The following is a 14,043-nucleotide window of genomic DNA, read 5'->3' as shown; positions in this document are numbered from 1 at the left end:
CCCCTCACATTAATTCCACCATTGTCCTCTTTCCCCATCCCCTCTGGTCACTTTCAGTCTGCTCCATGTTTCCATGCCTGTGGTTTATTTTGTTCATTAGTTTATTTTGTTGAAAGGAGTCCACTTATAGGTGAGATCATATGGTATTTGTCTTCCATTAACTGGTTTATTTCACTTAGTTAAATATCCTGTACTGCCATCAATATTGTCACAAAAAGTAAGAATTCCATCTCTCCCTTTCTACTTTCTTAAATGCATATTTTTTATTTTATTATTTTTATTTTTTTATTTATTTTAATTTATTTTTTAAATACATTTGTCTTTGCCCCCTCCCCACTACTTTCCCTTGTCCCCTCCCTCCTTCCCTCCCTCAGCTCTTCCCCTTTGGTTTTGTCCATGAGTCCTTGCTATATGTTCCTTGACTTTCCCCTTCCTTTCCTTTTCCCCGTCCCCCTTCCCTCCTTCCCTCTTGTCTCTGTTGATTTCTTTTCCTTTCAGTGTTGCTGGTCTTATTTTCCTTGCATCTTTGTATTGTTGGTTAAGTTCCGCTTATAGGTGAGACCATATGGTATTTGTCTTTTGCCACCTGGCTTATTTTTCTTAGCATAATGCTCTCCAGTTCCACCCATGCTGTAGCGAAGTTTAGTAGTTTTTTTTTTTCCTTTTTCTGCTGTGTAGTATTCCATTCTGTGTATCTTACTCGATTTTTTGATCCAGTTATCTAATGATGGGTATTTAGGTTACTTCCAACACTTGGCTATTGTAAATTGTGCTGCTAAGAATATTGGGGTGCATAGGTTCATTTATACTGGCATTTAGGCATTCTTACGGAATGGTCCCAGCAGAGGAATCACTGGATCAAAAGTCAGTTCCAATTTCAGCATTTAGAGGAAATTCCACATTGCTTTCCACAGTGGCTGCACCAGTTTGCATTCCCACCAACAGTGTACTAGGGTTCCCTTTTCTCCAGAGCCTTGCCAGGTCCTGTTGTTTGTTGATCTGTTTGTGATGGCCATTCTGATCGCTGTGAGGTGGCACCACACGGTGGTTTTGATCGGCAATTTTCTGATGGCTAGTGATGCTGAGCATCCTTTCAAATGCCTCTGGGCCCTCTGTATCTCCTCCTTGGAAAAGCGTCTGCCCAGGTCCTTTGCCCATTTCTTGATTGGATCGTTTGTCTTCTTGAAGTGGAGTCGAGTGAGTTCTTTATATACCTTGGAGATCAAACCTCTATCTGATGTATCATTAGCAAATATATTTTCCCATGTGGTTGCCTCCCTTTTCATTTTGCTGATATTTTCTTTAAGCACGCAGAAGCTTCTTATTTGGGTGAGGTCCCACTTGTTTATTCTTTCCTTTATGTCCCTTGCTTTAGGAGACATATCACTGAAAAAATTGCTGCATGGAATATCTGAGAGTTTCCTGCCAGTGTTCTCCTCTAGGACTTTTATGGTGTTGCGACTTATATTTAAGTCTTTGATCCATCTTGAGTTTATTTTTGTGTATGATGTCAGCTGATGATCCAGTTTCAATTTTTTGCAGGTAGCCATCCAGCTCTCCTAACCCCATTTGTTGAAGAGGCTATTATTGCTCCATTTTATACTTCTGCCCCCTTTGTTAAATATTAGATGCCCATATACACCTGGGTTTATTTCTGGGCTTTATATTCTGTTCCACTGGTCTATGGGTCTGTTCTTGCATCACTACCAGATTGTTTTGAGTATAGTGACTTTGTAGTAGAATTTGATGTCTGGTATTGTGATCCCTCTTACTTTGTTTTTCTATCTCAAAGTTGCTGAGTCTATTCGGGGTCGTTTATGGTTCCATATAAATTTTTGAAATGTCTGTTCTATTTCTGTGAAATATGTCATTGGTATCTCAATAGGGATTGCATTGAATTTATAAATTGCTTTGAGTAGTATGGACATTTTGATGATATTAATTTTTCCAATCCATGAGCATGGTATATGCTTCCATTTATTTGAGTCTTCCTTAATTTCTTTTTTCAATGTTGTATAGTTTTCTGCGTACAGGTCTTTTACATCATGGTTAAATTTATGCCTAGGTACTTTATTTTTCTTCTTGCTATCGAAAGATTGTTTTTTTCTGATTTCTTCTTCTTGCATTGCATTGCTGGTGTACAAAAATGCCTTTGATTTCTGAAACACCAATACAAAAGAACCTATGCACCCCAATGTTCATAGCAGCACAATTTACAATAGCCAAGTGTTGGAAGCAAATTAAATGCCCATCAGTAGATGATTGGATCAAAAAGTTAGGGTTCATATACACAATGGAATACTACGCAGCAGAGAGAAATAAAGAACTACTAAATTTCACGACAACATGGATGGAACTGGAGAACATTACGCTAAGTGAAATTAGCCAGGGGGAGAAAGACAAATACCATAGGATATCACCTACAAGTGGAACCTAACCAACAATACAAAGATACAAGGAAAATAAGACCATCAACACCGAAAGGAATAGAAATCAACAGAGATAAGTGGGAAGGAGGGAGGGAAGTCAGGGACAAGGAAGGAAGGGGAAAATCAAGGAACATATAGCAAGGACTCATGGACAAAACCAAAGGGTAAGAGCTGAAGGAGCGAGGGAAGGAGAGAGGGGGCAAGGGAAAGTGGTGAGGGCTAGGCAGAGACAAATGTATTTGAAAAAATCAATTAAAATTTAAAAAAATAATAAAAAAAGAAAATGTATTCTTCTTCTAAAAAAAAAAGAAAAGATTAAATTTATCCCTAGGTACTTTATCTTTTTACGTGCTATATCGAATGGTATATTTTTCCTGATTTCTTCTTCTTCTATTGCATTGCTGGTGTACAGAAATGCCTTTGATTTCTGAATGTTGACTTTGTATCCTGCTGTTTTGCCAAATTCACTTATTAGGTTGAGGAGTTTTTTGGTAGAGTCTACAGGGTTCTCTATGTACACTATCATGTCATCTGCAAACAATGATAGTTTTACTTCCTCCTTTCCTATTTGGATGCCTTTTATCTCTTTCTCTTGTCTGACTGCTGTGGCTAGGACTTCCAATACGATGTTGAAAAGAAGCGGTGAGAGCGGACGTCCTTGTCGTGTTCCCGATGTTAGTGGGAAAGCTTTCAGTTTTTGCCCGTTGAGTATGATATTGGCTGTAGGTTTTTCATGTATGGCCTTTATTACGTTGAGGAATGCCCCATTTATTCCCATTTTGCTGAGTGTTTTGATCATAAATGGGTGCTGTACCTTGTCAAATGCTTTTTCTGCATCTATCGAGATGATCATGTGGTTTTTGTCTTTTCTTTTATTGATGTGGTGTATCACGTTTACTGATTTGCGTATATTGAACCATCCCTGCATCCCTGGGATGAATCCCACTTGATCGTGATGGATAATCTTTTTAATGTATTGCTGGATGTGGTTTGCCAATATTTTATTGAAGATTTTAGCATCTATGTTCGTCAGCGAAATTGACCTGTAGTTTTCTTTCTTTGTAGGGTCTTTATCTGGTTTTGGGATCAGGGTGATGCTGGCCTCATAGAAGGAGTCTGGCAGTCTTCCCTCCTCTTGGATTTTTTGGAATAGTCTGAGAAGGACAGGGGTTAGCTCTTCCTTAAATGTTTTGTAAAATTCTCCTGGGAAACCGTCTGGCCCTGGGCTTTTGTGTGCCGGGAGATTCTTGACAACTCCTTCAATTTCCCCAGCTGTTATCGGTCTGTTCAAGCTTTCTGTTTCTTCCTCCTTCAGTGTTGGAAGATTATACTTTTCTAAAAATTTGTCCATTTCATCAAGATTTTCAAATTTCTTGGCATATAATTGTTCATAATAGTTTCTGATAATCATTTGTATTTCTGTGGTATCAGTTGTTATTTCTCCTCTTTCATTTCTGATATTATTAATTTGGGTCCTCTCCCTTTTTTTCTTGATGAGTCTGCTTAAAGGCTTGTCCACTTTATGAATCTTTTCAAAGAACCAGCTTCTGGATTGGTTGATCCTCTGAACTGTCCTTTTTGTCTCTATGTCATTCAGTTCTGCTCAAAGACACAAAAGACCTGTATGCAGAAAACTATACAACATTGAAAAAGAAATTAAGGAAGACACAAATAAATGGAAGCATATACCGTGCACATGGATTGGAAGAATTAATATCCTTAAAATGTCCATACTACCAAAAGCAATTTATAGATTCAACGCAATCCCTATTAAGATACCAATGATGTATTTCACAGAAATAGAACAGACATTTCAAAAATTTATATGGAACCATAAACGACCTCGAATAGCCACAGCAATTTTGAGAAAGAAACACAAAGTAGGAGGGATCACAATACCGGACATCAAACTCTACTACAAGCCACTATACTCAAAACAATCTGGTACTGGCACAAGAATAGACCCATAGACCAGTGGAACAGAATAGAAAGCCCAGAAATAAGCCCAGGTCTCTATGGACATCTAAAATTCGACAAAGGGGGCAGAAGCATAAAATGGAGCAATAACAGCCTCTTCAACAAGTGGTGTTGGGAGAGCTGGATGGCTACATGCAAAAAATTGAAATTGGATCATCAGCTGACACCATACAGAAAAATAAACTCAAGATGGATCAAAGACTTAAATATAAGTCGCAACACCATAAAAGTCCTAGAGGAGAACATTGGCAGGAAACTCTCAGATATCCCACGCAGCAATTTTTTCACTGATATGTCTCCTAAAGCAAGGGACATAAAGGAAAGAATAAACAAGTGGGACCTCATCAAAATAAGAAGCTTCTGCACGGCTAAAGAAAACATCAGCCAACTGAAAAGGGAGTCAACCATTTGGGAAAATATATTTGCTAATGATACATCAGATAGAGGTTTGATCTCCAAGATATACAAAGAACTCACTCGACTCCCCTCCAAGAAGACAAATGATCCAATCAAGAAATGGGCAAAGGACCTGGGCAGACGCTTTTCCAAGGAGGAGATACAGAGGGCCCAGAGGCATTTGAAAGGATGCTCTGCATCACTAGCCATCAGAGAAATGCAGATCAAAACCACCATGAGGTACCACCTCACACCAGTCAGAATGGCCATCATAAACAGATCCACAAACAACAGGTGCTGGCGAGGCTGTGGAGAAAAGGGAACCCTAGTCCACTGTTGGTGGGCATGCAGACTGGTGCAGCCACTATGGAAAGCAGTGTGGAATTTCCTCAGAAAGCTGAAAATGGAACTGCCTTTTGATCCAGCGATTCCCCTGCTGGGACTATACCCTGAGAACACCAAAACGCCAATACAAAAGAACCTATGCACCCCAATGTTCATAGCAGCACAATTTACAATAGTCAAGTGTTGGAAGCAACCTAAATGCCCATCAGTAGATGACTGGATCCAAAAATTATGGTACATATACACAATGGAATACTACGCAACAGAAAGAAAAAAAGAAGTGCTAAACTTTGCGACAGCATGGATGGAACTGGAGAGCATCATGCTAAGCGAAATAAGCCAGGGGGCGAAAGACAAATACCATATGATCTCACCTATAAGCGGAACTTAACCAACAATGCAAAGAAGCAAGGAAAATATGACCAGCAACACTGAAAGGAAAAGAAATCAACAGAGACAAGAGGGAAGGGGGGGCAGGGAAAGGGAAGGGAAGGGGAAAGTCAAGGAACATATAGCAAGGACTCATGGACAAAACCAAAGGGGAAGAGCTGAGGGAGGGTAGGTGGGAGGGGGCAAGGGAAATAGGTGGGGGGAAGGCAGAGACAAATGTATTTAAAACAGTAAATAAATTAATTAAAATAAAAAAATAATAAAAAAAAAGAAAAGAAAAGGAAAACTGCCATGAACATTTGAAAAGAATGTGTTTTTTTCTTCTTTGAGATGTAAGGTTCTATATTTGTCAGTTAAGTCTATTTGATTCAGTGCGTTATTCAGCTCCACAATATCTTTATTAATGTTTTGTTTGGAAGATCTGTTCCTTTTTGACAGTGGGGTGTTAAAATCTCCTACTATCATTGTGTTGCTGTCTATATCTTTTTTGAAGTCAGACAGTAATTTCCTTATTAACTTGGGGCCTCCTATATTGGGAGCATATAACTTTACAATGTTGATGTGTTCTTGATAGATTCTTCCTTTAAGTATTATAAAGTACCCCTCTGGGTCTCTTTTTATGGCCTTTGTTTTGAAATCTACTCTGTCTGATACAAGTATGGCAACCCCAGCCTTTTTCTCTTGCCCATTTGCTTGGAATATTTTTTTCCATTCCTTTACTTTCAATTTGTGTAGGTCTCTTGCTCTGAGGCGGGTCTCTTGTAGGCAGCATATGTGTGGATCATGTTTTCTTATCCATTCAGCTACCCTGTGTCTTTTGATTGGGGCATTTAGTCCATTCACATTGAGAGATATTCCTGATAGAAACTTACTCATCTTTTCTCTTTGTACCTGTGTTCCTCTCTCTCTCATTCTGTTCCTTCATCTGCTTAAACCAGTCCCCTTAGCATATCTTGGAGTGCTGGTTTGGTAGAGATGTATTCTTTTAGCCTTTTTTTTGTCTGGGAAACTCCTTATTTCCCATTCTATTTTAATTGAGAGCCTTGCTGGGTAGAGCAGCCTTGGCTGTAGGTCCTTGCTTTTCAAGACTTGGAATATTTGTTGCCATTCCCTCTGGCTTGCAGTGTTTCTGTTGAGAAGTCAGCTCCTAGGCTTATCGGGGCTTCCATGTATTTTACTTTCTCCTTCTCCCTTGCTGCCTTGAGGATTCTTTCTTTGCCTTTGATAGTGCCATTTTAATGATGAAGTGTCTTGGAGCAGTGTCCTTGGGTCCCTCTTGAGTTTGGTCCTCTGTGCCTCCTGGATCCATGAGACCCTTTCTCTCCACAAATTAGGGAAATTTTCCATCATTACTTTTTCAAGGATGTTCTCTATCCCTTGATCCTCTTCTTCTCCTTCTGGTATCCCTATTATACGGATATTATCGCGTTTCAGTTTGTCCTGCATTTCCCTAAGTGCCTCTTCATTCTTTTTGAGTGTTTTTTCCATTTCTTGTTCTTTCTGGGAGCTTTTTTCTACCTTATCCTCCATCTCACTGATTTCATCCTCGGCTTCATCCAGCCTGTTTTGGATTCCTTCTACTGTGTTCTTCATTTCAGAAATGGTATTCTTCATATCCTCTTTATCTTCTTGATAGTTTCTATGTCCTTTTCCAGGTTGATGTAGTTTGTTGTAAGATCCTGTTAGTTTCTCTGCAGTTTCTCATAGTTCTCTTTGAGCTGTCTGAGCTCATTGAGCTTCCTTAGAACCATTGTTTTTAATTCAATATCTGATAGTTCCCTTACCTCTATTTCATTTAGCTCTCTCTGTGGGGAGTCCCCTTTTCCACTCATTTCGGGGGAACTTGTTTTCTTTCCCATTTTTTTGAGAGTCTGTTAAGTAATTTACTTTGTTTAAATTTATTTTTGCTTCTGCTTCAATTGGGCTTTCTAGATTTCCTGACTTTGTACATTAAACTTCTATGGTTGTAGGTGAGTCTTTTTTATTTATTTATTTTTCCCTTTACTTTTCTTTCTGGATCTGCCTCTGGTGATGTCAGTTTTTGATCCTATATGACCTTGGGTCATTTGTTTGAGCCTTCCAGGAGTCTACTGTCTGTGTCTGACTCCTGCTTGGGGCAGCCCTGTGACCCCTTTGGTCAGGGCTGAACTATTTTTTGGACTCGCTCTGCACTCTCACACCAGCTCCTTTAGTGCGGTCCCCAGCACGGCAGGATCCCCTGCCTGCCCCAGCCCAGGGGGCTCATTCGCAACATCGCATACTTGTCTCGCCCCCCAGGTGGGTGGACACCCTGACACTGGTCAGCTTAGGGTCTTCTATCGTGTGTTTTCCCTGTTTTTGGTTCTTTGGGTGCGTTGCTTGCCCTCGCCAAATGGGGACTACGCAAGTGGGAGGAAGTCAGCTCCAGGACTCTCCAGTTAATCTTGTCTCCGGTCTCTCCTCCAGGGATTCTGGGCAGCTCTGTGACCCGTTTGGCCCGGGATCTACTGATTTTGTGAGCCGCTCCGCAATCCCGGACCATGCGGGTCAATTTACTCCTGCCCTTGCCGCTCTGTGCACTCCCTCGCAGGCCGTATCAGTGCCAATCTGTGGGAGGCCTTGCCAGCCCGCATGAGCCCTCGCCAGCCCTTGCGAGTCCACACACACACTCACCAACCCTCGCCGTTCACTCGGGGCAAGTGTGCGCGCCTGCACTGGGTGGTTTTGGGGTGTCTATGTGTGCTTTTCATCTTTTGACTCTTTGGGGGTGTGGCCTTTTCCCACACAATGGAGACTATGGCAAGGAGAAGGAGTCGGGGCTCCCCGGTTCCTCCTCCTGTTCTTTCCCCAACGCCTCCATTTCCAGTCTCTCCTCAGGGGTCTCTGGGCAGTTCTGTGACCCTTTCAGCCAAGGATCCACCCCCTGTGCGTACTGCGGTTCAATCGTGGGCAGTCTGGTTCATACGCGCCCGCTTCTGTTTCTTTGGGGTCGTGCCTTTCCAGTTAAATGCATATTGATTTTATTTATTTTTTAAATGCCAAAGTTAATTATAAAATATTAAAAAATTAAAACCATTATAAAGTCTCAGCAATTAAACCAACATGACATCAGCACAGAAATAATTAAGTAGATCAATGAAATATAATGAGCACTCTAGACACAAATGTATATATCTGTCTAACAATATAATATATGATTAAGTTGATATTTCACATCAATGGGTAAAATAAGGCTTATTTAACAAATAAGGTGCATGGACCACTATTACTTGAAATAAAACAAATATAGAGCCCTGTTTCACACATTATACAAGAAATCATCAGGTGAGATAAAAATCAATATGTAGAATCTAAGGAGTTTTACAAGAAAATAGAACTAATATTTTTCATGACCTGAAGTAAAATATTCAACCTCATAAGTTATAAATATTGACAATATGACTATATTAAACATTTAACTATATAGTAATATACATATAAAAAAGTTAAAGTATAAGGAATAGAATAGAAAAGTATTTGCAACACATCTATAACATGGTTAAAAGTTTTTTGATTGTTTGGTTTTGGAAAAATGTTCTACAAACCTTTAATCAATAAGTGATAAAGAATACCAAAAAATCATTTAAAGCTTTTTTTAAATAATAGAAATAGGCAAGAAATATACTAAAACAGGTTTAGTTTCAACAAATACTAAAAGGAACTAAAATAACATTATTGTGACAGAAATTGAGTATTAAAAATATTGGTAATATCAAATATTGGCAACTCTGAAAGGAACTGAGTATTCATAGAAATTTTCTTCATCTTAAAGCAGTCCGTTTAGCATATTTTGCAGTGCTGGTTTGCTGGAGGTGAATTCTTTTAGCTTTCTTTTGTCTGAGAAACTCCTTATTTTGTCTTTCATTTTAATTGAGAGCATTTCTGGGTAGAGCAATCTTGGTTGCAGACCTTTGCATTTCATTATTTGGAATATTTTGCCATTGTCTTCTGGCTTGCAGTGTTTCTGTTGAGAAGTCAGATGCTAGTCATATTGGGGCTCCCTTGTATGTTGCTACCTCTTTCTCCCTTGCTGCCTTTAGGATTCTCTGTTTGTCTTTGATATTTGCCATTTTAATTAGGATGTGTCTTGAAGTGGGCCTCATTGGGTTCATCTTAAATGGCATCCTCTGTGCTTCCTGGACTTGAATGACCTTTTCTCTCCTCCAATTAGGGAAGTTTTCCCTCATTACTTTTTTAAACAGGTTCTCTATCCCTTCCTCATCCTCCTGGTATCCCAATTGTACGGATATTATGATGTTTCAGGTTGTCCTGCATTTCACTCAGTGGCTCTTCATGCTTTTTGAGTCTTTTTTCATTTCCTTGCTTTTTCTGGGAGCTTTTTTCTACCTTATCCTCCAGCTTACTGATGTGGTCCTCAGCTTCATCTAGCCTGCTTTGGATTCCTTCTACTGTGTTCTTCAATTCAGAAATTGTATTCTTCATTTCCTCTTGTCTCTTATTAATAGGTTCTATGTCCTTTTTCATGTTGATATATTTTGCAGTTAATTCCTCATAGTTTCCCTGTAGTTTTTGATAATTCTCTCTGAGCTCACTCAGCTCATTGCTCTTCCTTAGAACTGTTATTTGGAACTCAATATCTGATAGTTTACTTGTCTCTATTTCATTTAGTTCTCTTTCTGGGGATTGCTCCTTTCACTTTGAATGGGGCATATTTCTTTGTCTTCCCATTTGTGAGACTCTTCTCTTTTGCTTCTGTCTTGATCTGTCTTTACTTTCTGACTTTGTGGTGTGAACTTCTATGGTTGGAGATTGCTGTTTTTCCTTTCTGGATCTGCCTCTGATGATGTCAGATGTTAACCCTGTCTGACCTTTGGCAGTCTGTTCAAGGCTTCCAGTAATCTGCTGTTTGTGGCTGTCTTCTTCAGCAGTTAATCTATTCACTCTGCCCTCAGCAGGACACCTTAGACAGCTCAGGGCAGGGTGGAGTCCCTCCTGGGGGCAGGGTTATTGGGTCCACTCATGGTGCTGCTGTATGGGGGAAGAGTCTGCACTGGGATCCCCCCAGCTACTCTCTCTGTTCTCTCCCCAAAGCCTCCATCCTCAATCTCTCTTCAGGTGTCACTAGACCTCTATACACCCTCTTTCACTAGGTATCTATTAGTAGTCTGTGGCTGCCACTGTGCACTCAGCAGGCATCTTAGACAGCACAGGACGGGGTGAAATCCCACCTGTGGGCAAGGCTATTGGTTCCTTTGATGCTGGTTCTGCTCAGTGGGTGTGGTCTCTGTCTGAGCAAGATGGCCGCTGCCTCATGGGGGATGAGTCAGCACTGAGATCCCACTGGCTACTCTCTCAGTTGTCTCCCCAAAGCTTCCTTCCAATCTCTCCTCTGGCGTCTCTAGCCCACTCTACCCCAGCCCACTCTCCCCCGCCTTTGGTGGAGACCACAGTAAGTGGCTGCAAATAAAAATTTATGTGTTGGCCCTTTAAACAGTACTTTGCTTCTCCAGCTGCCTGTCTCTGGCAGAAAGCAACTGTGACACTTTTTGCACCTGGCTGTTTTCTGTGTGTCTTTTGGGCTCTGGTTCTATGGGCTAGAGATCCCCACTTTTGGTTTAGACCCCGCTCTTCTTGGGGGGGATCCAACTGGACATTTCAATATCCTTCTAGTGTTGTTGCCTGTGGGTGCCCCGCCCACCTTCTCTGGTCTGTACCATACTTCTTACCAGTTAGATTGCACTAAAGCCAATTCTTCTGTCTCCAAGGTTACAAAGGCTCCTCTCTCGCCATTGTTTAGTTGTTTGTTCCAGGTGATTTCTCCACAATTTAGTTGTAATTCCAGGTTGGTCCTGGGAGGAGGTCAGTGTGTCTTCCATTCACTCCTCTACCATCTTGATTCCTCTGTTGTAATTCTTAATATATGGAATTCATCCACCACAAAGAGCTGAAGACCTAAGGGCTTCATATCTGTCCACATCAGACAAGCAGTCTGGTTGTAGAATGCACTGTCCTCTCCCCCAGATTACTCATTAGTACTGGCTGGGGAGGAAGGGGCAGAAAAATGAGGGAAGCCTCTGCCCCTCAGAGTCCCCCCAGCCACTGTGGATGAAGAAATAAAACTGATCCAGACATAATCTGCCTGCCAGAAGAGGGAGTGGTGATTCCCTCCCGTGGAGATTGCCCTGAGCCCTTTTCTTGAAGTGGCTTTTATTGAGAACAATATGTGCAGGAGTATACAGAATACATGCAAAGCATATCAATCAATGCCTAAAGGGCATATTTGCAGAAAATAGAGATCATAGATAACAATTGAAGGAACACAGAGATTTGCCTCAGGCCGGGATCTTGTTGACAGGGTGATGCCTATTCAGCCCTAAAACCTGGGGAAATAAACTCATCCTATGCTTGGACCCCAAACACCAGTACTCATTAACTCAAGGGCATGCTTAGCAAAGTAGGTTTCATAGGATTTAATGCATTCCTTCTCCAGGCCTAATTGTCCCACCTGATCCATATCAGGGCAGTATCCTGCCTCTAATATTGTTTCATGCTGGAGTCAGGAGTCAGGTGGAGCATAGCAGCCAAGAGATAAGGAGACTTCTTTCAGATAGAATGAGGATTCCAGCCATGACAAAGCTGAAGGGTGAAGGTGTCCCCCAAGTCCTTCCCTGATGGCCTCTAAGAAAGTGTGCCTGTTTTAAGTTGCTCCTGCCATCAAGGGGTCTTACACGTCATTGACTAACCAGCCATCCTCCAGGGCCAAGTAGGCTGATGTGAAGGTGGCAAAGGCTGTGTCACTGCCAGGGGAACAGGTTTTGTCTCCTCAGTGGCTTATTTTCCCAAGGCCTCCTTGCTCAACCCCAGCCTTGGGGCCCCCTCGCCTGTCGGTGAGACTACAGTCCCTGAAACCAGGAAAGATGGTTCACAACAGAAAAGTGCTATGAACTGAAAGTTTATGTACCATAGAAAATTACATGTTTTAAGTCTAATCCCCACTGTAATAGTATGGGGAGATGAGGGTCTTGGGAGATAATTAGGTTTAGATGAGATCATGAGGGTAGACTCCTCTTGGTAAGATTAACACCTCTCTACAAGACATGAAAGAACATGTTTCCTCTCTTTGTTTTTCTCCATGTGAGGATACAATAAGACAGCCATCTACTAACCAGGAAGAGAGTTTTACCAGACACCATATCTCTTGGTACCTCCCAGCCTTCAGAACTATGAGTAATAAATGTTTATTGCTTAAGTCATCTGTCTATAGTAATTTCTGTGGCAGCCAAACCTAACTCTCACTCTGGAAAACCTCATATTTGGTCTCAAGTACTATGTAATTGAAGCTACAATTTGAAATCCATCAAAACTAACAAATACAAGTAAAAATTGGATTTATATTTTTCAGTCATTTCATTTGCTTCATGATCGAGGGAAGCAACATTGAAGAACACACATACTTTTCTCAGGATCAAGTACATGGTAGGTGTCTAGACCTATTGATGTGGGAAAGACTGATATATTCAGTGTTGGCTCAAAATCATGCAGAGTCTCTCCTTTTCAAGAACCCCAACAGGCCATACAGCTCCTAGTCTATGTTTCCACCTCCCAGGAACAAAAAAGCCAGATGGGAGTCTTTAAATTAATCTGACCTTTAGTTACTCCAGAAAAAAATTAAAGAAGTAGTGAGTTCTAACAACTGACATGGACTTTGAATCTGGACTTCTAGGATGTTCAGCAACAATCTCTGTTCATCCTGGGACTGCCCCATTTCAGCACTGAAAGTTTCACCTTCTGGGAAACCCATCAGTACTGGTCAAGTCAGGATGACTGGTCACCCTGCATAGGTTTTAATCCAAGCTCTACAACTTCTTTGCTATGTGACCTTGATCAAATTATTTGACTACTCTGTATCTGCTCCATGGTTTCTCCATATCTTACACGGCTTCTCCATATGTAAGATGGCAAGAATAATATAGTACATGTCCCACAGGGTTAAGAAGATGAAATGAACATGTGTCAAGTATATAGAACAGTACTTAGTAAGAGTTCTATGCTTTTGTTAAAATAAATTATGTTAGAGCCTGTCGAGTCTATTGTCATTGTTTACAACCAGCGTGTGCAGCAGGCATTGAGCACTCTCAAATTACATGGCAGGATTGGTGTAGATGAAAGCACAAATAAATAAATAACTTTCAAGGCAGCTATTTTCTGACTCAATATGTTGCAAAACCAGGACAAGAGCCAGCATTCTATTTGTCTCAGCTCAGCCCACCTTTCTGATCCTTGCCTTATATGTACTCAGGCACACAGTGGGCTCATAATAAATACTTATGAAATGAATGCATAACTTTTTCTCATATGGGCTTATCCAGGATTGCTGTATGATTTGTAGTTTTGCTTTCTCTTGTATGTTTGCAGAAGATTATAGCTAATGCTAAGATTGTGGGCATAGTACTTACCTATGATGAGATTTCCTGACACCATAAAATGAAGCAATTACAGAGAAGACAGAAGGGTCATCTTCTTTGGC

Source organism: Pteronotus mesoamericanus, unplaced genomic scaffold, assembly GCF_021234165.1.
Source record: "Pteronotus mesoamericanus isolate MK-2021 breed Mesoamerican mustached bat unplaced genomic scaffold, CSHL_Meso_final contig_94, whole genome shotgun sequence".
NCBI classification, from domain to species: Eukaryota; Metazoa; Chordata; class Mammalia; order Chiroptera; family Mormoopidae; genus Pteronotus; species Pteronotus mesoamericanus.
This window is presented reverse-complemented; position numbering follows the sequence as displayed.